Source organism: Chrysemys picta, chromosome 9, assembly GCF_011386835.1.
Source record: "Chrysemys picta bellii isolate R12L10 chromosome 9, ASM1138683v2, whole genome shotgun sequence".
Taxonomy (NCBI): Eukaryota; Metazoa; Chordata; order Testudines; family Emydidae; genus Chrysemys; species Chrysemys picta.
In genome coordinates this window covers 84,182,600-84,210,558 of record NC_088799.1, presented here as the reverse complement: position 1 = coordinate 84,210,558, position 27,959 = coordinate 84,182,600, and the positions used below count along the sequence as shown (strand labels likewise).

General features: G+C 48.7%; 1 protein-coding gene and 1 long non-coding RNA gene across 2 annotated transcripts in view; one reads left to right on the top strand and one right to left on the bottom strand.

Moving 5' to 3' along the window:
• The window catches only part of SLC16A2 (solute carrier family 16 member 2), a 105,661-nt gene that overhangs the window by 35,995 nt on the left and 41,707 nt on the right, over positions 1 to 27,959 (bottom strand). The window lies entirely within an intron of this gene.
• On the top strand, positions 8,117 to 27,076 carry LOC135973442 (uncharacterized). The gene is made up of 3 exons (XR_010590274.1): positions 8,117 to 8,293; positions 9,549 to 16,218; positions 24,206 to 27,076. It is a non-coding gene; the product is annotated as an uncharacterized LOC135973442 (long non-coding RNA).

The window sequence follows — 27,959 nt, the reverse complement described above, 5'->3', positions numbered from 1 at the left end:
GATAACTACCTGTTCTGCTCATTCCCTCTGAAGCATCTGGCACTGGCCATTGTTGAAAGACAGGATACTGGGATAGATGGACCATTGGTCTGACCCAGTATGGCTGTTCTTATGTGTTTTCTATTTGGACCTGATGTGCAAAGTTTGGGTCTGCATTCAAACTTCTTCCAAGTTCAGAAGTGCTCAGATCTGAAGTTTTGGTGTGGATCCATTTTTAACTCAGTATGACTGACCACATCTGTTTCTCTCTTCATAGCTGGGGGGGAGGGGAGAGGTGGGGCAAAGGGGGGCAGGGAGAGGAAGGAGAGGGGGAGAGAGAGAGACGACAGAGAGAGAGAGAGAGAGACAGAGACAGAGACTCTGCTGGAGAACTACCAGAATCCTTGCTGACACTGTATGGTAGTTTGCGGCCTTGCTGGAACAGATGGATACAATCAAATCTGAAGGGCCAGTAGGAAAAGGGAGGAAATGAAGGATTGCTGGTATTTTACACCTGAAACCTGAATGCCCTACCTATGGCACAGATTGCATGTGCAATAAAGAAATAATTTGGACAATATGGTCAGGGGAAAAAACGTGCAAGCTACACAAACTCAGATGGTGTTATACTAGCCATGTTCACATGACCACTGACCCAGTGATCAGCACTGCAACCACAAATATATCTGGCAAAAAATGAGCATGGCTTAATGGCTTCCTGGGTGCAATGCCCATCTGGTCATCCTCTGCTATCATCGGAGACTGCATTGTATCATCATCTCCCAGCTAGTAATGATGGTCATCTCCTGAGCCCAACACTTGTGTACCCGTCACGCATGGTTTTATTCTGCTGACCTCTGCATTTCAGCAGTGGACATTGTGGTACTTCTGCAGTTGTTAAAATTCCCTTCTTTGTACAACAGTGGATCATCCCCTCCCTTGTTGCGTATTGAAGGGCTTCTGTATTTACAGAGGCATGGATGGTGGAATAGCTGTATGTCATTTGCAACTCTACTTTCTAATGCATTTTCCCTTCTCCCACGAAATATTCCCTGTGCACTTTTAAGGGTTAAAGGTGGATGAACAGGCCTCCCATACTTAAATTTTAAAATAATTTCTCCACAGAAGTCAAGAAGGCAGCACACATGGAGACTATTCTAATACAGAATCAGCTAACACAGTGTGACATAGCAAGTGGCACCATTATAACTGGAGTCTGAACGTATCCCCTCAATAGATGGTCTCACCTATCTAAAGTACTTACATGGCCTTGTTACTGTAGTATCTAAGCACAGTCTTTAATGTATTCATCCTCCTGTGAGGTAGGGCAGTGGTATTATCTGAGGCATAGAGAGACCAAGTTTCCTGTGTAACTTTGGGCAGGTCGTCTGTAGCAGAGCTGGGAACTGAACTTGAGTCTCCAAAGTCCCAGCCTAGAACCCCAACCATAAGCCCATCCCTCCTCTCCTACTTGCGTATTCCTGTCCCATCCCAGCGTTCTGGGAGGATCAGGGCCGACTAACTTTTTTGCTGCCCCAAGCAGCAAAAAAAAAGCGCCGCCCCCGAGCCCCCCGCCGAGCGCCGCCGGAACACCCTCTCACAGCGCCGCGCTCCGCACTGCCCCCCCGCCAAGCGCCGCGCCGCCAGAGCCCGCCCCCGCCCCCCGCCGCCGGAACCCCCCCTCCCCAAGCGCCGCGCCGCCGGAGCCTGCTCCCACCCGCCGAGCCCCGCGCCAACCCCACGCCGAGCGCCGCGCCGCCAGAGCCCGCCCCCGCCGAGCGCCACCGGAACCCCCCCCCAGCGCTGCGCCCGCGCCGCCCCCCCCACCGAGCGCCGTGCCACTGGAGCGCCCCCCCCGCTGCGGAATGCCGTGCCACGCCCCCCCCCCCGCTGCGGAATGCCGTGCCACGCTCCCCCCGCCGCCCCTTACCAGGTGCCGCCCCAAGCATGTGCTTGGGTGCCTGGTGCCTGGAGCCGGCCCTGGGGAGGATAGAGCAGCTTTCATCATCGCCACTCAGCAGCTACACACATGGCTTAAAAGTGGATCTTTAAAAGAACCCACTGCATTTCTAATCACATTCCAGCCCAACTCACTTAGCTTTCAAAACTGATGTTTTAGCCTGGCTCTCCCATGACCCCCCCCCCCCCCCAGCTCTGCTTGAATACCATTAAAAACCCTATCTCCCAGCAATCGCACAGTGCACGATGAAGTCTAACCACTGGTTCGTTCCTGCACTTACCTAAGCCATGTACTTTTCCTCTGGAGATATTAGCCAGCTCTTATGCTGGAGTTTAAACACAGAGAACTCTAAGGAAGAAAGATGGAGCTCCAGCAACTTATTAATTGCATCTTTATAGAAATCAGGGCACAAAGTGGGTCTGGGATCTCATACAACTTGGCACTTCTGGACTGGAGAATGAGGCATCAAAATTCACGAACCATAAAATGCCTTTGTTTAGCTAACAACTGTCAAACTAATCACCATCAGCATTAGTCTTCTAATCGTTATTTCATCTTGTTCCCCTTAAAAAAAAAAAAGCAAGGTTATTGCAGTACTGTGATGTTCTTCAGCACGTCATCTGCCTTCCCAGAAAGCAAAACATGAAGAGCGCTTAGGGCTCAATGCAAAGCCTGCTGCAGTGGGAGCTGATTAAGGCTCTTTAGGGGGAGCGTTCATATTAGTAAGGGAAGCCCCAAGTCCCACCCTGGGGAAGTTCCCATTGTTATTTAATGCCCAAAGAGAATGTGAATTTGTTTAGCTGACAACTGAAGCTAGAGACCCAGCTTCCCCAAGCATAGTAAGCAGAGGAGGTCCCATTGCATGGTTTTCCTCAAAGAGAGGCATACTGATACTCTCGGATGTGAGAAGGGGATGACAAACCCGCAAGAAGGGATGACAGTCCATCTGGTTCTGACAACGTGCCACAGGTGGCAGCTTAAAGCCAGGCACTGATTCATTGCTTAGTGTGGGCGCTTGTCACTGGACAGAGAGGAAGGCACAGTCCCTGTCTCCAAGGGGAACTAACAAGATAAATAATCCTATTTAACAAACAGAAATGCCCTTGCATGTGTCACTGGTAGTATCTGCCATTTAAAACTGGCATGAACATTTACTCTGTTATTGCTGCTGGCTAATTACTTTTTACACAGACCTCCAGTTGGCCAGTGAAAATGATCTGGTCAGCTTCACTTTTGATTCCCATTTACAATGCTGTCGTGTTTGGAGTTCAGCAGACAGGCATGCACACAAAGCTTATAAACACCCCACATTTTGGGTCTAAGTAATTCATCAACATCCCTTTTATTCATTAGATCTAATCCACTCATGTTCCATACAAAAGATCCCAGCCCACCATACACTGGGGCACCTCAGCATGTCACTGTCACACTGATGAGGCCTTGTAAGTACAGAAAGGAAACTTTCAACTTAGTTTCAGGCCAACAACAACAAAGTTCAAGTGCCCTGAAATTGTGACTCCCCCATCTTAAAACCAGAGGTCTCAATGGGAAAATATGGACCAAAATTGAGGTGACCAGTTTTCAGAAACTCCTGGAAGCCATTTATAGTGCCGAATATTATGGCCAGTTTACTAATCATGGATTTGATTGGATTTTTTCCTTGCAGTTTTGACTCAAATCTACAAACATCCCATGCTGTTAGTTTGTAGCTTGTTAGTTTGTTCCTGAGCAAAACAAACAAACAAATCAACCCTCCTTGCTGAAAGTCAGCATGAGACCAAGAAGGACTAAAGAACTATTTTCAATGTCCCATTCTTGGAGGAATTACAGCAGATTAAGGAAGAATGTGAAAGCCATAGAAGGGGTGTTAACGCACTAAAGACTTTAGCTATCACCACCACTACACGGTCCTATGAAAAAACAGAATTATTAAACTGCTTCCCAGAAACTGAAATATATCAAGTGTGCAACACATATCCTCCAAGCACAGGACCATTTGTCTATGTTTAACTGCTGCAGGAGCCTACGGATTTGGAACCGAGAAGCCTATATTAGTTTCAGTTATATTTCTAGAAATCAAATTGCCTCTTCCCCTGATCTCTGCCACCGCAAGGATGCAGGAAATAATTAGAGATAACCCTAAATCATCCCCACAGATGTGAAAATCCCTGCACTTCCAGGCATTTGAACAGCCCAGATCTGGAATTTGAGGTGAAGCCCAGCTACCAAAGAGATTAAAATAAGGGGGAGCTCCCTCCCTTTTCATGGCTTGGACAAAGACTGTTCTGTCCTGACTCCCTGTTTCCTTGGCTGTAGTATGAGAGCTCCCCCTCCTGTTTCAGCCTACGTTAACCACTAAGTAAGGGATATCAGTGTATGTGAGAAATAATTCCCAATATTAGCAAGGCTGTGGCCTCCTTAAGTAAAGATGTAGACAACTCAGTGGTTTCATTTGGCCAGAGGCTGGTGCAGAGGTCTTTTCATATGAGGTTCACACACATTGAATTTTTCTCCGAGTTTTAGGTTTGACCAAAGCCCCAAAGAGAAATTCAGCCCAAACCACAGCTCGTATGGCTTTCACCCAAAACTATAAATCAACCCACGTTAGTTCAAAATACTGTTCGGACTCAAGTCTGAGTTGAATTATGGCTTGGGGTGGAAACCCGAGGTACTGTCTTGCACCAAGCTAGGTTAGGTAGCTTTGGGCAGTGGGATTCTCTCTGAGCTTTAAGTAGACTCAAAAAGATCATGGAGACTGAATCCCCCTGAAATTGATCAAAACCAATGAAGAGCAGCATGATTCCTCTGCAGAGCAAAGCCTCCTTGCTCACGTGGGCTGGGTTTTCATTATGCACATTTCTGCACAGTATCAAGCCAACAGATCTTTGTTTGGACAGTGTGTGTTTTTTGGGGGTGGCTGGAGGTTGCACATTAAGGGGCTTGACATTTCATTTTCTGTGTTTTCCTTTGGTTTCAACTTTAGTACGTGAGGGGTGAACCTGCTCTGATAAAGTTACTCGACAAACCAAACAGGAGTTACGAGTGTAAATATGTTTTCTAGCATATACATGAATTTCCATAGGACTGTTAGAGCACAATCTTTCCAAAACTCAATGGCTCAAATCCACCGGGCACCACAAAATCCTCCCATTATCCAGAGCCACATATTCTAGGCTTGGGAGTCCGGAACACTTCCCACAAAAGGATGTATGCTCTTTGCAACAGTGCTCTCCCACTTCCCAATCGCATCTGTTCAGGGGTGCTGGAACAGTTTGTATAGTGGGGGATATAGTGCTGAGAGCCACTGAATCAAACTGTAAACCCTGTATATAATGGAATCCACTTCAAGCCAGGGGGTGCAGCAGCACCCCTAGTTCCAGCACCCATGCATTTGTTATTATTTAATGGGATACAGAACTGTCCACATCTAGGCTGAATCCAGCCCATGGTGGAAGTGACAAACATATTAACAAGGGACCACTGATCAGTGGCCTAAATGCAAAGTGTGTTGGTGTCTCCATTTAGCTCCTGGGACCGGATTTATATAGCTCCTATTTACCTCAAACAAAATTGCAGGTGCTCATTGCCCCTGGAAATCAGGTCCTTCATGCACACATCACAACTCCCCCTGTTTTCCCCCTACCCCCAACTGGGAATCTCAGCAGAGGGCTAATAACGAACAAGCTATGCAGACTGAACTACTCTTTTGCCCTTAGACGTGGCTTGTCCAGAGCACAATGAGCCACGATGCTGGGACATTTCTGGTGCTGCTGCTGCCAGTATGTACCTGTCCTCATGGTAACTAGAGGCCTTCACTTTTCAGGGCTGTTATACTGGCACATTTCACCAACGCTGACTTTAGTCTAAAAAACCGAAATCTCCGCACACAAACGGGGTATAAAGGGTGCTGGTTAGTGCTGGACAGTGCATGGCTTCTTCACTTGCCTGTCCTGCTGAACATATCCCATAATGTCATCAGCCCTAGACCGCATTTCTCCATGGCAACATTTAATAAAAACACAAAAGTTCCACTTTAATTGGTAAAAATGCCCTTCTGCCACATGCTGAACTCAAATCCTTAATGAGCCTTTCATGTAAAATCATGTTTATTCCTGATTGAGTCTATCTTGGCACAAACCCACACTCTCAAATGTGCATACATTTAAAGAATTAAACTCTGCATTTAATTCTCGCTCTGCCTGTTATTTCCCACTGTTCCCAAATCCCTTTTCAAAATATACCCTGAGAGAGAATAAAATACAAGAACCACCGCCCGAGTCAAGAACAGTGACAGGAATATCGTCTTTTGCAAGACACTGAGTTATATACTATGTATTATAATATGGGGAACTTCTGTTGCTCCAGCTAACTAGAGATCTCAAAGAGCTTCACCAGCCTTGCTGTACCTGTGTGAAGCAGATGGGGACCCGAGAGACACAAGTTTGGGCACTGGAGTTTCTCTCAAGTCAGTGGCAGAACCAGGAACAGAATTCGACAGTCCAGGTTCCTGGTCCTGTGTTTGAATCACATGCTCTTTACCACTATTTCCCTTTCCCATCATTTCTGATCACCCAGTCAGTAGACATCTCCATTCTAAGCAGACTGCTCCCCCAAGGAGATTCACTCACTGAGTTACTTCCTCTCTGTGCAGACTTTGGCAACATCATCATTCACTTGCACAGTGATGGACTGATGATATCTGGAGCACTGAACTGAAACGCTGCAGAACGAATCAAGCAAGAGAATAAGGCAGATGAAAAGGGAGGAATATCTGAGGCCAGATTTTCCAAGAGCAGCCCCTAATTCTCCATTGCAATTTTATGGGCCCAAGTTTCTGTGAACATGAAAAATTCTACACCCTGTTATAGGATGGTGTTGAAAACTGAAAAAATATTGATTGCTCTCAGTTAAGACAGCCCCCTAGGTCTGTTACCTGCTCTGATCTGGCTCTGCCTTGTATACTGTAACATTTTGGGGACAGGACAGGACCTGATTTTGTTTGTGTCCTGCGTGGTACTAAGCACATTTCCACCACACAGTAAAACATCACTGATGATTTGTGAAATAAGGCAGTTTTCTCATCAGCTTCAGTTCTCAAAGTCATCAGCAGGGTTTCATGTTTCCCCCCAAATGTTTCCAACCTCTTCCTTTTGGAAGCACACATTCCGAGTAGGAATGCCCCAAGGACAGAACGGAGCCAACAACGAACAATGAATTAGAATGACTGCTTCCACTATGGAAGAATGATTTCTCTAGCAGCTGCGATCAAAGTACCCAGATTCACCAGGGTCCTAGTAACGTAGCCTCTCTGAAGGCCTGTCTGTGGAATGGAGCTGGCATCCAACACCAGGAGAACTACGTGAGCAGAGTCTAAAGCAGAAGCTAAAGAGCAGCACATGCACCTGGACAATGTGCGTTGTGACTGCAAAATCCACCTGCTTAAAAAGGTTCGACCCCACCTGACAAGCTCATTCTAGAATCCTATGGGGGCAGCTGTGCATATCAGTACAAAATTTACCTCTGCCATCAGCAGGATGAGAATCAGACACCGACACATCACACAGCAGGACTGCCAGATCTAGCATATCCGACCGTGGTACCTGTAGGAATGGAGCCTTATGGCTGATGCCAACCTGTCCTGCAGGAAGGGAATGGTATTTTACAGGAACTCAATGTTATTCAGTGGAATGTGCCCTGAGGGCAGGAAGGGCCCTGAAGTTCAGCTAGAATTTTAGGGTACGTTGACAGCAAAAAAAGACCCGCAACAGTGAGTCTCAGAGCCTGGGTCAGCTGACTCAGTCTCAAGGGGCTTGTGCTATGGGGCTAAAAAGAGCAGTGTAGACATTCAGATTCCTGCTGGAGCCCGGGTCTGAAACGTGGCAAAGGAGGAGGGCCTCAGAGGCCAGGATTCAGCCCAAGCCCGAACAGCTACACTGTTATTTTTAGCCCCGTACCTGAGGCCTGAGTCAGCTGACCCAGGCTCGGAGACTCATTGCCGTGGGGTCGTTTTGCTGTGTAGACGTACCCTTCGAAGCTTTAGGGTTGTACCTGTCCCCCTCAGAGGCCAGTGTGCTTGCTCAGCAGCAGCATGTGCCCTTTGGAGTAGCTGCCCCCACTGCCAAAGTCAGACAGGACTTAGAGCCAACCATGCCGCAGTAATAATTAACTCTGCTGTCTGACCCTATCCTTACACAACAGTCCAAGTCAGCAATAACCCCTGGTGATGGCCTATTGATTATTTAAAGGTACAGCCTTTAAAAAGTGATGACCTGTACAGACTTTATCACCCTTTGACTATGATCAGGGCCGGCTCCAGGCACCAGGCACCCAAGCACATGCTTGGGACGGCACCTGGTAAGGGGCGGCGGGGGGAGCGCGGCGTGGCATTCCGCGGGGGGGGGGCGCTCCGGCGGCGCGACGCTGGGGGGGCGGGCTCCGGTTGCGCGGGGCTCGGCGGGGGGCTCCGGCGGCGCGGCGCTCGGCGGGGGGGGCAGCGCAGGGCTCGGCGCTCGGTGGGGGTTCCGGCGCGGGCGCGGCGCTGGAGGGGGATTCCGGCGGCGCTCGGCAGGGGGTGGGGGCGGGCTCCGGCGGCTCGGCGCTGGGGGGGGGTTCCGGCGAAGCTCGGCGCGGGGGGGGGGCGGGCTCCGGCGGCTTGGCAGGGGGGTTCCGGCGGCGCTCGGCGGGGGGGCTCGGGGGCGGTGCTTTTTTTTGCTGCTTGGGGCAGCAAAAAAGCTAGAGCCGGCCCTGACTATGATTAACCTGCTATCTCTGTGCTTAATCTAAAAGCTCTGTATAAACTTTGTTCAGCTGGACATGGTTTAGCTTGACACTTATGTCTGAGTATTGCCATTCACCCTCCATCTCCCAATTTGAGCCCAGAGATTCTCCTATGGTTGCTTTTGTTTGCATGCCAAATGGATGGCAGGATTGCCCTTCTTTGCTGCAATTAATAGTTACTGGGCAACTCCATGGGTTAATGCATTAACGCTAGTTAATCCCAGTGTTACATTCTAGGCTCACCACCACCCTTGGAGAATTAACCCCCCACACACACCGCTACTGAACAGGCCAGAAGGGGCAGTGTTGAGTTACACAAGTACCCTCTCTGCAGCAACTGAATACGCGCAGTCCCAGCCCACGCTAGCCTATATAGTAAGAGCACTAGCACTGGAAACTGCACAGCAGTGCAATCGGCTGGCCTGAAAAGATCTAGTTCTGACTGCATGTGAGCAAGGACAGCTGTGAGACAGACGAGCAGGAAACAGCGAACAACTGGGGGATTCTGGAACACGTTCCACTGTTTTACTGCTCCTTCCTTAGCACCATTTAGCTCTTACACAAGCAGGTGTTATTGAGCAGCTGAAATAGCAAGACTCCTCAGATTGCCTCTTCAACACAGGGAGGAGAGGTGACCCGGAAAAACAGGAATAATGCTGCATAGAAACAACAGGGCAACACACGATTTGTCTTCAGTCCTGGCCACATCTCTTAACTGTTCTCCAGCATCTGATATTTGATTGTTTCTTTAAACAAAAGTAAACAACCATGTCCAAAGTGCAATTGTGTAGAACTGATTATCCACATATTCCTGTCTACCTACATTGCTTAGCAATTTCAAGCTGGATGTACGTGTGCTGCGGACCTGCGGGATCGGTCGACGCTACGCACGTCTCATGCAGCGCCTCATGGAGTCAGACACCATCCGATGGTCCAGGGACATCTACATCGAGCACATCACCGGCCACCGACAATACCAGGAGGCGTGAGCCAGAGTGACATCGTTCTCCCACTACGAGAAAGGGACCAAGTGATCTTCTCCGTTAGATCATATGAACTGGAACCATAAACTCCCTAAACATTAAATCTCACCAAATGAGGGGGAGCTAGTCTTTAAAAAGCAGCTTGATATCTTTATTGGTTTTGGATCTCAAGCTCCTAGCCTCGGTGGTTTCTGGCTGAGCCCACCTAGAACGCATGACAAACCCTGCAAGAAGACAGTCTGGTGTAGTAGTTAAAGCCTAGAACCAGGCCATAATCTCAACTCAGCCACTGATTCACAGGGTGAACTTGGGTAAGACCTTTCACCTCCCTATGGCTCAGTTTTCCCCATCTGTAAAATGGGGACAAAATTATAGCTACTCCCTTTGTGAAGCACTTTGAGACCTTCAGATGTAAAAGCACAGGGAATAATCCTTTCTGTTGATTTTTACATTGTGCCTTGCCTCCCATTCTAGGACCCGCATTTACACACAGTAGATGTAAACCCAGAAACAGCAGAACCTACTTTCCCCCTTCCATTTACTGCCTGAGGTCTCACCTAAATCAGCCACTTAGCATTTCTCTTGATGCACAGTAACCTTTTTTTCTTTGTGACAGTCTGCCAGAAAAGCAAAGTCACGGCTTCCTTCCAGAAGCACATCAGGGAAAATCAAAGATGCATCTCTCAGGTCAATGAGAAAATGGAGCTGTGTTACTTCTAGGTCAATGGTTCAAATCCAGCGCAGGTCAGTAGTGACACTGGGGGCCAACGTGAAATGAACCAACAGCCTCTGTGTAGTTCTTAACAGACAACTGCCCCCCATCACAAAATCCAGCAGCACAACAGACACTTGGCCTTAGCTGGTGGTGCTAACTAGGCCAGATAGAGGACCGAGTGCAAACTGATACACTTTTCCAAATTGGAAGAGACAGCGAGATTTCACTCCCTGCCAAACTCTTGCTATTAAGAGAGAGAACAGACCCTTCATCTAGGTCCCACATTCTTTTGCACCACAGCTACTGTAGCTCTCGTCAACTCAAATTATCCTAAGAGGGACACAAAACCCAGACAACCTGACTCTCCATCACACAGTAGAATGCATGCTGAAAAGGAGGGGGAAAAGGTGGCTCTTCTGATCTAGGGCACTGAAGAGCGAGCCCTTGCTTTTCATTAAACCCTCCTCACACTCATAAATGATGCCTGTCATATGCCAACAATGTGGCAATCAATTTTGAGGGGGCGGTGGGGAGGGAGGGAGAAAAACCCTTCTCCCACGGGGAGGGGAGAAAAATCAGACAGAACAGAAGGAAGGAATCACATGTGGGTCAGTCTCTTCTGAAGACAATTCTTCCACTGCTCAGGTACTGGCCAATCCTTTCTTTCATGTAGACATATAATGGGACCCCTGGAAGGTGAAAGCCTTCTTTCAGATCATGGCTTTATATAATCTAGGAAGGTTTTGCTGGTACAGCTACAGCAAATCCCTCTAGGAGAGCAGAGTCACATAGGTATAAAAGTGCTTATGCTGGTATAGATTATTCTGGTTCCCCTGACTGACAAGTGCTATACGGGAATAAGCACAGTTAATTACATCTAAAACAGGGTCTTTACTGACATAGCTCTTCCAATTAAAAACAAATCACCTCTCCTAACTGACACAGCTATGCCAGTGAAATGTTTAAGTGTAGACCAGGAGCATGTAGTTCCCCTAGTTGATTTTCAACTTGGCAGCTTGCTGGCCCAGACCAGACCCATATATTTTTATTGTGTTTCCAAAGTCATGAATGCAGCAATGCCCTGAGAAGATCTTCTCCTAGTTCCTAGCCGTGGCTCTGGAGTAGCTAAAGCAGAGATCCCCCCTAATAATCCATTCAAAAATTTCCAGGAGATCCATAATGCAGTGGGACAGGAGTTTTAGTTAGAGGTCAGTCCAGAATGGATGGGTGTGGAAGCAGAACGCACTGGTGGAATTAAAGTGACCTGGACCATAAATGCCTTGAATGGGACTGGTCAGAAAATGAGAAATTTGTTTTCAGTCTGCATCAGAATGAGAACTAGGCCTCTGGAAGTTTTTTGCAAAAAAACAGTCACCCCAGAATAGCCAATAGCTCAGTGTTTAGGGTGTTCACTTCGCATGTGGGAGACCCAGGTTTAAGTCCCTGCTCAGCCTGATTCAGAGCAGGGGCTTGAACCTGGATCTCCAAAATCCCAGGTGAAGAGGGGCTATTGGCTATTCTGGACTGGATCTCTCCTATTTGGATGAGGAATTCCATCCTGGTCCTGAGAAGCCTTCCTGTCAAACTGATCATTACTGGGGAAAGTTTGGGTTTCAACAAATCAACATTTTCTGATAAAAATGTTTCGTCAAAAAATTCCTGACCAGCTCTAGCTTGAGGCCACTGAGAAAGGACTGTCACACGGAGAAAACAGGATCCTCAAACTCTGCAGGGTAGACAAACACCCCTTGTTGCACAAACACCCCTTGTTTCAAGAGTTGCCCATTCCAGAAGAACAGGACCACGCAGGATGTGTCTTGGTAATTATAAACTAGCCTTTTTCAAGTTAAAATAGCCTTGTGCATGCTGATAGTCCACCCTAGTCTTGAACAAAAGCTCTTTGGAAACTTGGCATCCATTGCAACCCCATCTGCATCCACTCTCCTAACATCAGCCACCCGTCACCAAACATGTGCAATGATGCATCAAGCAGAACCACCACTTTGATGGTGGTACAACAAAGAGCACACTGGCTCATCTCAAGAGAGGTCAGAATAATAAAAAAAAGAAATGCAGAATTTTCCTCTCAATGTAACTCAGGTTTATTCCAAATCATTCCAGGGATTGTTTCTCTCTCCAATAACTAATATTTTAAGAAATCTTTTTTTAAAAAAAGTTACCCAAAACAGAATGAACAAACTAATACGATGACTACAGGAATGTGCTACTGAAGCATTTGGCCAAGGAGACAAATGCTGTGTGACCAGGGTAAAAGATGTCACACTTCTGTAATAGTCTACCTGGTTTGGCTTTTCAAAAAAATATTATAGAATGTGATCCCAAACAACGTGATTCTCAACTTCGCTATTTTCCTCTCACCAGAACACACTTCTCAGCAGCACTAAAGGCAAGAAAAAGAAACATGGGGGTGAGTTTATTTTGTGCTAATCTCCAATACATGCACTGTAGAAAAAAGCACTTCAAAAAGCCTCTGATTAATGACGTGCCTCACTGGCTTCAGGAGAGGCTTCCTTCCAGCCCTTCTAGCAGAGCAGCCACCTATGGACCCAGCCCCAGTAACGTGCACATTAGGATGCGGATAAAGTGAGGTCGTTCTCGAGCTCATGAGTTAAATCTGCTCTAGTAGCTAGTTCCTGATGGCAACTTGACCCTGCCCAAAATGAGAAAAGCAAGGAACTAATATATGATGTTGAGATGGCTTAAAAATAAACCACCTTCTATCCCCAAAGGGCATTATTGTTGGGTAGAGAGTAAAAGAAAAACAGGTCTTTTAGGTCTATTGAGCATAATGGCCAAATACTGCATGATCTGACTTGACATTCCATCACCAACAAGTTCTGATTCCTCCCCAAGGGAAGGAGCACTTGGAAGGATCAGGTATAGGAAGAGGAGAGAAACCACCAATAGAAACACCAAACGAGATCCTGTACCAAGCCAGACTTGCATACAGAAGAGCTGCAGCTCTGGGCAGTTGGACTGCCCAAAGAGAAATGACTCTCCTCCATCTCAAGAGGCTCTATTAAGGCAGCTAAGTCAGAGCCTAAGTACACAACTAATGTCCACAAGCCAGTAGAATGAGATTAGAGATGTGATTTCAATGGAAAGCACAATTAAAACAAAATATCACTCCTCCCTGCCACTGTTGGAACAAGCCCTTCCCTGCACCCTCCCATGATTGTTTTTTGCTTACATGATGTGAACGTCTCTGAATTTCTGTTGTAACCAACCCCTTTACTGGCATTCAGCATTTCCTGGAACTGCCAACAGGATGTACCAATATTCCACTGACAAATTTGGAGCGCGTGGGGTGAGAAAGGTTGTTCATAGGAAGTTCTTTCTAGGACATGGTGCAGCCAAACTGATGGAACAGCATGGGGAAGCTGGAATTGCTCTGTCTGTACTGTGTGGATTCTGTAGAAAGAGGGACTTCAGATGCTGAGACTGTCAATCTAAATTCGGTTTGACAACAGTGCAGCTCCACCCACCCCAAAACAAGAAAAGCCCGTATGCATTTTTCCCCTCAATGATGTCAAACAGATTTTGTTTGGGAGTTGATCTGCCTGCTTAGATTCACACCCCACGACAAGCACGTCACCAGAATAATTTTGACCAATCGGTTTTGCACTTCGAGGATTGTCTGGGAAGCTAAACAGTCCAGCAGTTTGGTAGCAGTTTCCAGAAGTTCTCTGAAGCTGAACAGGTACATTGGTGTATGACTGAGTGGGCAAAGAAACCAAAATCCAACTTTTTCCATGCAGAGTAAGCAGATCACTAAGCAAGAGTCTGTACCAGGTTCGTCTGCCATCAAGCAGTGGGAAGGGGACATCAGTGCTGAAGTAGATCGATGGGGACAACATTAGCATCTAGCTGGCAAACAACATTCTTCTGTGCTGCCTGAAAACACTTTACCCTCCCAGTGTCGTGTAGCTCTGCAAGAAGGGAACATGTTTTAAAGTTACTTGTAGTTCAAGCCTCAAATAGTAAATGTGAACTTCACAAATCCTCCCCAAACCTAATATTCTCTCTTTCCTAGAGGACCAGCTCCTGTAGCTGAACTATTAATATTCACCTAGCCAACAACCCAGCACCTGCCAGGATGGAGCCCAGATAGTTCAGCTGCACAAATGTGCCAGAGCATCACTCGTTTGGGGGGGAGGAGTTGCTGGGAGACTCTTTAGATCCACTTGAAAACATCTGTATTCCTCCAGCTACAGAGAAGCTTTTGTTTCTGAGATGGGAGGAAGAGGACGGAAGCATCTCTGTTGCAAATTATTGTACTTATACTCAACATCATCCTTTCACTGTTCTCTTCTTCTCACCAGTCCCTGCCCATTTGTTTGTTGTATCCACTAATTGTCTTGTGCAAAGACCGTAAAATCCTTGGGACAGAAAATGTCTTTACTTTTATCATGCATGTATAGCACCCAGCTCAACAGTCTTGATCCCTGACAAGTGCCTGTATGCTGCCACAAGGAAAACAACATTTAGTGCTTATTTCTCTGTTGTAAGGCAGTGAGTCTAGTGGTTAGAGCTGGGGACAGTTATAGGGCAGCTAGATTACTTCTATCAATACCACTGACTGCCCTTGGCTAAGTCACTTAATTTCTGTTTCTCAACACCCTTTCTGCAAAATGGGCACAGAATTACTTCCCCTTTGCAAGGTGCTCTGGGATCCTTGGAAGAAAGCCACATATACACCTCTACCTCGATATAATGCTGTCCTCGGGAGCCAAAAAATCCTACTACGTTATAGGTGAAACCATGTTATATTGAACTTGCTTTGATCCACCGGAGTGCGCAGCCCCCCCCCCCCCCCGGGGCACTGCTTTACCGCGTTATATCCGAATTTGTGTTATATCAGATCGCGTTATATCAAGGTAGCGGTGCATTAAAAGCTATATAAATGTTAGCGTGTATATGCACCATTGCCATCTACTAGAGGGAACTAGGACTGCAACTGTATGTCATACACGCTATACTGTTAACAGTTACAAAAAATCCTCCTTTAGCTCAAATAACCTCTCCTTCTGGATCCAGCTAATCTAAATTCCACACCTGCTGTCACTATGGCCATGGGGTGACCTATGAACAATCGTTCCAAGATTATTTCTCTCTGTAACTCTGATAGTAGCTCCCCTGAAACCATCTCAATCTACAGAAAATACCTTTAAGGATTTATGAATTCTGTCTCAGCTGCACTGACATGCTTTGCCCTTGTCAGCGGGGGCTGCCCCCAAAACAACATCCGTCTCCATCCAAACATCCGCCCCTCTGAACGGTCACATTTGAATCGAAAATATCATTTCCTGTTTTGGAGCTGTCTTGGTCACCGGCTCCCAAGAGATTAGGGCCACGTATTGTTCTGAGCAGGACCCTAGTGCTTCCTTCATTCGACAGAACATAAAGTACCAAGAGTTCCGTGACATACCAGCAAATGCTGGAGATGCTGGGTGCACTACAACATAGTGCTGGAAAGGATCATTAGAGGAATCCAGGATAATAACCCTGAGAGCTAAGAAGCAATAGGAGACCGACTGCTTGTGCCAGATAAGAACCAACAGGAAATTCTCCATTAAACCGAACAGCAAGACAGGACTGGGAGCACCAGCAGTAAGACTACTGGGGTGGACAGTTGGGGGGAAGGGTATTTCTGGCAGTTACAACTGAAGTAGTATCTGCAGAAGATGTAAAAGGTGGAGAGGTGGAAGCAGAGACACTATGGTGAAGCAGGGACAGCCCAACGGCGGCCGAAGATGGAAAAACCTACTGAAAGCAAAGCTAAGGTACACAACCTCTTTGAGGATTCTCCTTCTAAGGACCTTTCCCTTTGATTGAAAAACAAAAATGAAGCAACAGGACATATTTGTAAATAATTATCTCCACAGCAGTCACTGCTGGGCACTTCTGTTCTATAGGATGTCTTTCTCTGTCCCCTCACTGTCACTTGCTCTTTTTTTTATTTTATTATTATATAAAGGGGCCAAGGGAAAAGATAGGAGTTAAATTACCTTTGACATGCTTAACACTTCTAGCACCTTTTACTTGAAGATCTCAAAAAGTGTGTTACAAACATTAAATTAAGCCTTGCAACAGTCCTGTCAATTAGGAAAGTGTTATTACCACCCTCATTTTACAGATGGGGAAACTGAGGTACTGAGGGATTGAATGGCGGAATTAGGTACAGAATATAAGAACGGCCATATAGGGTCAGACCAATAGTCCATCTAGCTCAGTATCCGGGCTGCCAACAGTTGACAGTGGCAGACGCTTCAGAGGGAATGAACGGAACAGGGCGTTTAACAAGTGATCCATCCTGTCGTCCAAGTCCCAGCTTCTGGCCGAGGTTTAGGGACACATGGAGCATTGGCTTAAGTCCCTGTCCATCTTGGCTAATCACCACTGTTGAACCCCTCCTCCATGCATTTACCTCATTCTTTTTTGAACCCGGTTACACTTTTGGCCTTCACAACGTCCCCGGCAATGAGTTTCACAGGTTGACTGTGTGTTGTGTGAAGAGAGCCCTGACTCCCCATGGCCTATTCTGCTCCTTAGGCCACATCCCTTTTGCACAAAGATAACACTGAGAGAATGAGACCACAGTGGAAGCAAGACTTTGAACTGAGACTCTGGGGTTAAAAAGGTGGCGCACTCAAGCAGAAATTCCTAACAAACGTCATGAATTAAATAGTGGGGCGATTACTAGCAAGCGTGTGACTGCAGCAACTTTGAATGTACAATAAAAAACAAAATTCTCAGGAAGAAGTGGAGAGTGAGGCTTTCAATTCTGTTCCCCTTCTAATATGAAACTAAGGATGTTGTGGCGCTTCTGAAGGGCAGAGAAGATGGATGACAGCAGTAAGAGGAATGGGGTTTATACACGAATTCGTCAGGTCCCAAAGTTAGAAAAGGAAAGAAAAAAAAAGTGCCTACTCAGACAATTCTTCCTGCTGCGCGCCCCTCTCTTGGAGGGGCTGCAAATTTCAGCTAGTGCAACTGGTAATGGAGGAGGTGGTATGTGTGTAAAAGGGAGGAATCTAGTTCAGAGCAGGTTGCAGGGAGTGCAGAAGTTGCTGGGAAAGGAGCATTAAAGTAAGAAGTGAACTTAGCTCTGCTCCTCTCAGAACTGCAGCTAATCTGAATGGGACATCCCAATTTCCAGCGCTAAGGGGTTAGACACACAGTGGTCTCTGTTTCCTTCCCTCCCCTCCTAATAAACTCTTAAACAGATACACCCCTCCCCCAAAAATAATTTCCATTGAAATCTTTTAATTATGTAAGTTATTTGCTTAAGACTAATGAGCCCCGGATTCTCCTCAAGATACAATCGGTTACGTAGAAAATACAATGAAAGGAAAAATCTACATAGCAACAGCAGCTGCCTTAGCCTGCTTTCAAATGAGACCTTTCTCAAACTTCGTCAATTATCTTTAAAGTTCCTTTGCCTCTGGGCAAACAAGACATCTTCACAAACAAGACAGACATCCATTAACTTGCACGTATCCATACGTTACATGCAGGCGCTTGGCTCCGTCTGCAACACCAGCAGCGCATGCATTGCAGCTGGCTGAGGAATGCTCCCTAGGCCCGCGCAAAAGCTTTTGAGTTCATTTGGAGAGGAGGCTGCTCATTCTTCGTGCAAGAACCAGGTTCATGGAGCCTTAGGCTTGAAAAGGAGGAGATCCAAATAAGGTGTGTCCAGTGATGAGCTGCCAAAATCTTAACAACCGGTTCCCTATAAAAAGTTCTGATTTAAGGGATGTGCCACAGTATGTATTTTTTGTACCAATAGGGTTACCATACGTCCGTATTTTCCCGGGACGGCGATTTAAGAACCAAAAAGCCTGACATGTCTGGGAAAATACGGATGTATGTTAACCCTACCTAAAGTTCTTTTTTAAAAAGATGGGCCTGAACTAGAAATGAGCTCTGTTTCACATGTGTAGGTCCCCGCCACTTCCTGGGGGGGGTGCTAGGGTGACCAGATGTCCCGATTTTATAGGGACCGTCCCAATTTTTGGGTCTTTTTCTTATATAGGCTCCTATTACCCCCCACCCCGTGTCCCGATTTTTCACACTTGCTGTCTGGTCACCCTAGAGTGTGCACATGTGTGAGTCCCAGCTGCTCCCTGCCCCCCTCATTGAAGCAGGTGTGTAGGGTTACTGCCCTGGGAACTGCAGGGCACCAATGGACGTGGGGCCGGCTGTAGACAGGGGCGTGAGGCAGGGCTAACTGGAGGCAGGGGGTGCGGGGCTGGCTGGAGACAGGAGGGTGTGGAGTTGGCTGGAGACGGGGGATGTGGGGCTGGCTGCAGGCAGGGCAGGGGGATGCGGGGCTGGCTGGAGACAGGGCAGGGGGATGCGGGGCTGGCTGGAGACAGGGCAGGAGCTGGCTGCAAGCAGGGGATGCGGGGCTGGCTGGAGACAGGGTGGCGGGTACTCACGGGGAGAGCGGCTCGGAGCAGCAGGACGCAGTCCAGGCCCAGCAGAGCAGCCAGGGACCCACCAGGCAGTAGCGGCAGCCCCATGGCCAGGGGAGCAGCAGCAGCAACAGGGCCCGTGCCCAGGGCCAGGCAACGGCCCACATGGCTCCCGCAGTGCAGCGCCCCCGGCGGCCGGAGGAGGAATTACATAACTTCCCGGCCGGAGCCCACTGAAGCTGCAGCGCCCCCTCCTTGCAGGGAAGCGGGTTAACAACCGGTTCTAAAACTGCTTCAAAATTTAACAACCGGTTCGTGCGAACTGGTGTGAACCAGCTCCAGCTCACCACTGGGTGTGTCTACACTGGAGCTGGAAGGTGTAATTTCCAGCTTGCTAAATCTGATTGAGCTAGGGCACTAAAGATAGAAGGGGGAGGAGCTAGCCACCCAAGCACATTCCTAACGTCTGGGAAGGGATTATCTTTGGAGCAGCGAGCCCCTCCCACTGCTTGCACTGCCATGACTACACTTCTATTTTTAGCACAGTAGCTTGATCAGAGCTAGCATGGGCATACTGGAAATTACACCTTCCAGCTGCAGTGTAGACAAACCCTTGGAGTTGAATCTGGTTGCAACTGTAGGGAGGTCTGGGGGGCTGATGGGCTTGTGTTGATTCCCTGGAACAGGAAGTGGTATTCTACCTCAGCTCTGCTGCAATGATACAACTGAACTCTGATCATAGGCAACCAAAACCATTTTAGAAAGGGGGGCAGATGGGGGAAAAGGTTTTTAAAATGCCCCAAGCTGCTACAGTCAATACATAATGGTGACCAAACTCTGGGAATTCAAGCTGCACAAGTCCACTCCAAGTCTGACATCTGGTTGGCATTAAGAAGTGGAGCATAGATCAACCAAGTCTGATTGCTGCTGTATGTATGGAGCAATATCTAATCAAATGTTTAAAGAGACCTGGATTTTATTCTTGGCTCTGTTCATTGGCCTGCTGGGTAACCTTGGATAAGTCACTTCACCTCCATGCATCTATAAAATGGAGATAATCATATTCCTTTGTAAAGCACATTGAGATTTACTAATGAAAAGCACTATACAAGACCTAGACATTATTCTTAAAGTTTCTATCCAGAGGGGAAATCACAGGGATATCAAAATAATCCTTTGATTTTTAATCTCCTGTTGTTCCATTACTTAAGATGCATATCTTAAACCAGGGGTTCTCAAACTTCATTGCACCACAACCCCCTTCTGACAATAAAAATTACCACATGATCCCAGGACAGGGGACCGAAGTCTGAGCCCGCCTGAGCCCCACTGACCCAGGGGGTGGGGGAGGCCGTGGTGGGGTGCAAAGCTGAAGCCCAAGGGCTTCAGACCCAGGCAGGGAGCCTGTAACATGAGTCCCAACACGTAGGGCTGAAACCCTTGGGCTTCGGCCCTGGGCCCCAGCAAGTCTAAGCCAGCCCTGGTGACCCCATTAAAATGGGGTCCTGACCCACAGTTTGAGAACTGCTGTCTTAGAACATGGTTCCTGGGGAAGTGTCCCATTCTGTTAAGCAAAGCCCAGTAACTAAAGAAGATACTGAAACTAAAGAAGATATTTCCTGAAACAAGAAAACAGGTTATGCCCCTTTGATGCCATGTGTTTATGACAGAAGAACTGTGGACAGATTAGAATGGGGAAGCTGAATTATGAAGTAATTGACCTTATTCCTCTGTGTGTTAGAAACCACCCACCTTTCATTTTAAAACCTGATGCAAGATGAGAAATTTCATTTGAGAGGATTCTGTTTTTCTAGGCTGATGAAACCTAAAGTTGAATTTTTCAGCAGTGGATCCTGCATTTTGGCTGGTGGTTAAAGCATCACTGAAGGCTTTATGGCACACTCTGTCATCAGACATCTGAAGCTGCTGCAGACGGACCTTGGATGTTGGTCATCCATAGAACAATTAAAAATGGTTGATTATCTCCACTGACCGTCATCTATAAAGCCATTTATTTAGTTGGGCCCTGTATGTACCAGCAGTGTAACAGAACATTTCCACAGTATGTAGTTTATAGCATATTCTTTCTACATACTGACCTCTAGAGCTGTTCTGGGAGATTATAGTCACAATGCATGAGAGGAATAAAATGGATATGGTACTGGATCAGAAGAAAGTTCTCAATGCCATTCCAATAAAATCAAATATATCAAAATCAAGGTTCTTGGCCCACCCTACAATGCCCAAGGATTGCAGCCTCCAGAGTAAATGTAGGGCTCACACAAAGTTACTTTCCCAGACCCATGCATTATCTAAACCCAGTGAGGTGAGTAGGGTTACCATGTGTCTGGATTTTCCCGGGACATGTCCGGATTTTCCCGGGACATGTCCAGCTTTTTAGATCTTAAATTGCCGTCCGGGTGGAATTTTTAAATAGCTCAAAATGTCCGGCATTTTGCCAGGCGGGGAGGAAGATGCAGAACCTACGAACCCGGGCAGCAGCAGGGAGCAGAAGTCTGGAGCCTCTGGGCTGCCTCAGCTGTTGGGAGGGGGATGGGAAGGGGGAGGGGGTGGAATTCTTGAGCCCACGCTGCCCTGGCTGCAGCTGGCAGGAGCGGAAGCCCCCAGGAGATGCAGGATGAGGAAGCCCGGGGAGCCGCAGTAGGAGTTTGGGGCAGCAGGAGGACAGGGCTGCAGGGCAGGGCAGGGCAGGGCAGGGCAGAAGTCCCGATCCCAGGCTGCCTCGGCTGGGATGGAAGAAAGTCAGTTCCCAGCCTGCTCGGAGCCTGGGCTGCCTCGGCCGTTGGGAAGGGGTGTGTGGAATTCCTGAGTCCCAGCTGGAGCAGGGGAGGAAGGATGGAAGTCCCCAGCCTGGGCTGCCCCAACCCCTTGCTGGAGCTGGAAGAGGCCCCGAGCCCAGGCTGCCCCCACTGCTGCAGTGACTGGGAGCAGAAGTACCTCCTCATTGATCAGCCCCATCCACTGTGCAGCTGCTAAGGTTGCAAGCACCTTGTCCTACTACTGCCCCAAATCTCCAGATGGACTTTCCATGCCTGGGGGGGCTCCACATCTGGGTCCCTCGGGGCAGAAGCTGCCAGGACCAGGGGATAAATCAAGGCCTGTGTCTGCACAGTGCTTTGCAGATGAAGCCAGCTAGTCACGAGCGAAAGGTTCTGCTTAACTTTGCTGATTTGAACTTTTGCCTCTGCAACTCCTTGCACTGAAACAAAGAACCATTTCCCATGTAAGCTGCAACTTCAGCCTGGCTGGGCATTGTCCAGAGCCAGCCCTAAACACCCTCCCCTGTCAGTGGAAGAAGGGAGAGTTGTCTGTGCATGGACCATGCAGCAGGGAGCTGCTGATTTTCTTGGGACTTGGTCTAGCCAGGACATTATTGCCCGGCAAGCCAGGGTGGGACTCTACAGGGCTAGCAGGCTGCACGATGACAACCTTGTGTCTCTTGCAGGTACGTTTTTTCCATTTTTAGGCCCTGGAACTGCTCAGGCAGCCTAGGTGAACACAGGGGGGATGAAACCAAGGGAGGCAGCGATGTTAAGTGTTTCTGATCTCTCCTAGCAAACACGCTGGCTGGGACCCAGGCTACTGACAGCTGATATTTTCTGGTGGTTCTTTTTATTATTATTCCCTTGCATCCTTACTACAGAGACTTGCCCAGAGCAGCAGCCAATTTCCTCTGCCCCAGTGGCTCGCTTTCCCATGCAAACCAGGCAGCAGGGGCTGAATTTGACCCTTAGCTGAGTGGGATTTGGATGGGGACCCGTGCCTGTTGCCCCTGGGCTGGTTGTGGTCCATGGGGCCTGGTTTGGGAGGTGTATGGGTGTAAGAAGAGTCTGGGAGGATTCAGGGGAAAGAGAGCCTTGACGTAAGCATTTGCAAAATCAAACCAGCAATCGGTCAAAGAAAATCAGACACAGATGGGGCAGGATGAGCCAACAGCTTTTGTGTTGTAATGTTTGGTCAGGTAGGGTTACCATACATCCAGATTTTCCCGGACATGTCTGGCTTTTCGGTCCTCAAATCCCCGTCTGGGAGGAATTTCCAAAAAGCAGGACATGTCTGGGAAAATAGGGAGGCATGGTAAGGGGTCCGCCTCCTCCCCGGGCTCCAACTTTCCCGGCTCCCGCTGCTCTCCAGCGCCGCGGGGGCCGAAGCAACTTCCCTGCAGGGGCCAGGCGGCGGCTGTTCGTTCTCCGCACCTGGGCAGCCGGACTTGGGAGCAGCCGCTGCTGCAGCTCCCACTGCCGCGAGGGGAAGCGGCCAAGCATGTGGCGCTCGGCGGCTGCAGCTCTGGCGCCCAGGGCATGAACCTCCTGAGCCCGGGCCTGCTGCGGGGACCCAGCTGGTGCAATCCTGCGGGTGGCCCTGGAGTGGGGACAGCAGGTCCCAGCCCCCGCGTCCTGCTCGGGTCCCGCAGGGGAACGAACGGGGCTGCCGATGCCTCCGTGCCAGGGCCGCCCGCGGGATTGCACCAGCTGGGCAGCAGCCCAGACGCGACTGGCCAGGGGCTGGGCGCAGCATGTGTGCTGCTGGGTCCCCGCAGCAGGCCCGGGCTCGGAGGGTTCGGGCCCGGGCGCCAGAGCCGCAGCCGCCGATCGCCACGTGCTTGGCCGCTTCCTCCCCCCGCGGCAGTGGGAGCTGCAGCAGCAGCTGCTCCTGAGTCCGGCTGCCCAGGTGGGGAGAACAGCCGCCGCCTGGCCCCGTGGGCCGCCCCCCTACTCTCCCTCCAGGTACCGCCCGAGTCCTGCCTGCGCTCGGGGCCAGGCCGGACTCACTCACCGCAGCCCCGCGCTCCCCCTGCGTCTCCCGGGCCTCTCTCCAGCGCTTGCGGAGGGAGGAGGAATGGTGTATGTGGGTGTGGGGGGAGGGGGGTTGTTGGGTTTTTTTGCTCTGCCGCTCCGCGTCCCGATATTTGACCTGGGTGATCTGGTCACCCTAGGGGGCAGAGACTTTGGGGAAGGGGTGGAGTTGGGGCGGGGCCACGTGGAGTGTCCTCTTTTTGCAGTATTGAAATATGGTAACCCTAGAGGTGAGTTAAGGGCAGATTGAAAGTCATTACGCTCTGAAGTGTTTTGTTTTGTGCCAAATGTTAATGCGCTTCCCTGGAAGAAACTTACTTTGCCTTCCACTGTACAAACAGCTTTTTTTTCCCCCTTCCAAATTGGAAAGAGTAAAACACCAAGAAGAAAGTTTTCTGTAGGCCAATAAAGACCAGACATTCTGTCTGGGTGACTGGGGGGCCCAATAAACATATTGCATTGTTGTACCAGAGGTAAAAAATAAAAGCTAATAACTTATTGAAATAAAAATACCAGACATTATCTTTGGTTCACAGGCTCCCCTCAACTTCCTCATGTGGAAAGGAACCTGTGCCCCTGCATCTACGCTGCAAGGGAAGGAGAGAAGTAATGCCACTTCAGCTGACTGTTTATGCTTTTCCCCACCAAAGGCATAGAAACCTCTCTGCATGGTTCCATCTCCACAGATGAGATGAGGCAAGGGAAGGTGGCCCAGCCAAGTTCTACTAGATTTGTCTTCCATCCCTCAACCTGGATGCAGAGGAAGCTAGTCTAAATTGCAATGAAGTCTACAATGACTTATGCCACTTTCTTTTCTGGGACACAGAAAATCCTCTGGGGAGTGGTGAATGGGTAGCTGTGGTAGGGGGAGTTCCTAGCAGCATAGTTCCTGCAGAGCCAGCAGGGTCATTTGAAGTCAGTGCCGAGGCAGGAGGTCTCCAAATAGATGCTGCTCATCTCCAGAGATTAAGGGGGTTTATTTAACCATAGGCTTTTGTGCGCGCATGTGGGCCAACTCCCTCATCCTCCTGGAAGAAGCAAGGAACAACTATGGCAACAATCCATGCAGCGCAGGATTTTGGTCGCTAAGAAGCCGAAGTGGCTTTCAAATACTTTCCTTTTGTTAGGCCCTTGCTTAGGTGGAATGTACCTAGGACAACCGGCCAAACACAAAATGACTTTTTAGTGTGCATTTTGGGTGGGGTTAAGACCAGCATAAATATAGAACTGGGGAAGAGGACGGAGGGAGACACTACTGCTGGCTGAAGCTGAAGTCATGACCTGGCTGATTAGCTGGAGTTCTGAACATGGAACTATTGCTGTTGCATCTCCTATTGCTCTTGCTATATTTGCTCAAGATCAGACATACTAGTAAATAAATAAATAAAAGACTAGGGCCACAGTCTTATGGGACTCCCAGGAAGGATTCAATCCACTCTGGAATTCCAACTTTTCCTTTGGTAGTTCAGAAGCTTGCAAAATGTCAGCAGAACTGAATTAGCATAAGCAACGTGGAGTCATTGATTCAATTCTGCTGAACATCCTCAGAACAAGGCTGCATTTACCAGAGTGCAAGAACACCGTCTAGCCCTGGCTCCCCATATGCATGTGATTTCTACAGTAAGTGTCTGGTGTGTGCAACACATGAATGTGTTACATAAGGGTGCTGCTTTGGGAGAGGCAAGTGGATAGGAGGGGAGCTAGGCCAGGGGAACAATCAGCCATCTGGGCCTGCTTTTAGTGGCTCTGCTGTCTGGCCTAGAGGAGAAGGTGTAGCTGTATGCTGGGCTTGCACAGAAGAGCAGTGGTGTGCCAGAGGAAGAAGCAACAGTGAATCTGAGGAGAGGAAGCTTGCTGTCTCTGTGAAAAGGGCTACCATGTACAACGGGCCTGATTCAAAGCCCACAGAGGTCAGTGGGAGTCTTTCCATTGACCCCACAGCACACCAGCTCTTTGATCACCGTGGCACTCACACTGAACAGCCTACAAATATTGGACAGGAAGCAGAGAACATTTTAGGGCCCAGAGATACTCAGCCTTGCTAGTCCTGGGCCTTGAAATCTATGACTTTTACACTGGATCCCTCACTCCAAGTTACTCCCAGAACCCCAGTCGGAAGTAGCAAGTTGGTAATTTTAAATAACAAAATCAAAATAGAGGAGGCACCAGAAAATCATACCAAACAATGATACTACGAAGCCCATCTGCAGGATGTTTACACCTCCATGAGCAGCGCGCTCCCAGGCGGAGCAGAAATCAAAACAGCAGCGACAGCACAAGAGCTCAAAAATATCCTCCTTCAAAAGTGGGTCAGCGTGTTTGTTGCCTAGCACTGTTCATGGAGCACTAGAAAAATTCAGACAACAAGCTTCCACTCCACTGACGCTTCACACACAGTCTCCAGTTCTAACTCCCCAGCCTTTTGTGCACTGGGATCACAGCAACAGCAGAGCCGTCACCAAATTTTCCAAAGCGCTCACTTGACGGGGCCATTATTAATTATTACTCATATTTCTAAAATCACTCTTATGGGTGCTCTTACGTACCTTTCCTCGGACACTCCCCCAACATACATGTACAAGGAATACCCCACACGGGTGCATTCCAAGGCCTGGGTTGTTGGTGCTTACTTTGACTCTTACTGCAGCACAGAGTATTTATCCAGACTCCTGGGTTTTTTGAACGTTAGGTAGCTCAGGAGAGCAATGCAAGGGCCAGGGGCCAATCACAGAGTTCCCTACAGTCTATACTGTAGTGGGCTGGCACAAGATTTTCCCGTCTATGACTCCAAGAAAGATAAAGAGGTAGGTAAAATGTGGTCTATCGGCCACACATGGTCCTAACTGAGGTCCCAGTTTTTAAGGCAGACCCAAAGCCAATGTTCTTAATGCAGCAGACCACTTAGACCACTGTAATAAGGATAGCCCTCTGCGTAGCAGCTAACCCATAGACAGAAGCCCAGGGCTCAGACATCAGCTTTCAGCTGCATCTGTCACTGCTGCAGGAAAATAGGGATGAAGGCAGGAGATGGGCCAAGTCCTAAGCAAAACTATCTGAAGTGCTGTGCTGCAAAAGGGCTAGAAGGACTAGAACAGGTGGGCACGGAGGAGAGCCAGTGGCCCTCAGACAGATGTGGCTCAAACCCTTCATTTGTAATGTTCCTGCAGCCTCACATGCAGAATGTGACTAAGATAAACACAGGCCACAAGACTCCAGTGCCTCCACAGCGGCTCTATGGTTTTTGCCGCCCCAAGCACGGCAGTCAGGCGGCTTTCGGTGGTGTGCCTGCGGGAGGTCCGCTGGTCACGTGGATTCGGCGGCATGCCTGCGGGAGGTCCACCGGTGCCGCGCCATCAGCGTCCCTGCCGCCGAATTGCTGCCGAAGCCGCGGGACCGGCGGACCTCCCGCAGGCATGCCACCGAAAGCCGCCTGCCTGCCGCCCTCACAGCGACCGGCAGGATGCCCCCCGCGGCTTGTCGCCCCACACACACGCTTGCTGCGCTAGTGCCTGGAGCCGCCCGAGTGCCTCTGGGAACGAAGATGGACGCCAAAACATGACGGAATCAGTTAACAGGGAAGCCTAAAAGCAAATGGCTAAAGTATCATGGTGCTGGAGCAGCACAGGTGGGTGGATGGAGATAACTCTGCCAGTGCCCCCGCTCGGGCTGTCTCAGTTCTGTGGCTGGAGAAAGGATTTCATATCCAGGGCTGTCAGACAGGCTAGCTCCTTTCTCCTGTACCAAACTGCCCTGGAATTATCTTGCCTCAAAATGGAGCTTATTTCAAAAGAAAAAATGATCAACCGTGAAATAAGCCCAGCTACAGAGGAACTGCCAACAAGCTACACAGCCTTTCCGTCCTTTGGATTCAGTGTTCAAAAGGGTGCCCAGGATACTGGGAACAGAAAAACAGGGCTGGATGAAAGGTTTCTGAGAGCACGTCTATCACAGAACATTTGTAAAATACAATCCTAAGTGCATAGACTTGGGATGCAAAACCCAACACATGCTCAGATCCGGATTCCATTTTATCAGTCCCCAGTGTTCAGGCGGGTTGCGGGGGTGGCAGGGGAGAGAAGGAAGTGGGATAAATAGTTCTGATTTTGGCTTTTCTTTCATTTCCTTGATTGATGCTGAGAGAGTTCCTCATGGGCTGGATCTTACAAGCCCATTAAACACAATTACACCCAGAGAGTCTATGGCCATTCCAGCTCCCTCTTTCTACTGCGGACACAGGAGTTGCATTTAGGAAGCAGAGAACATAAACGTGCTTCAGTCATGATAAAAACC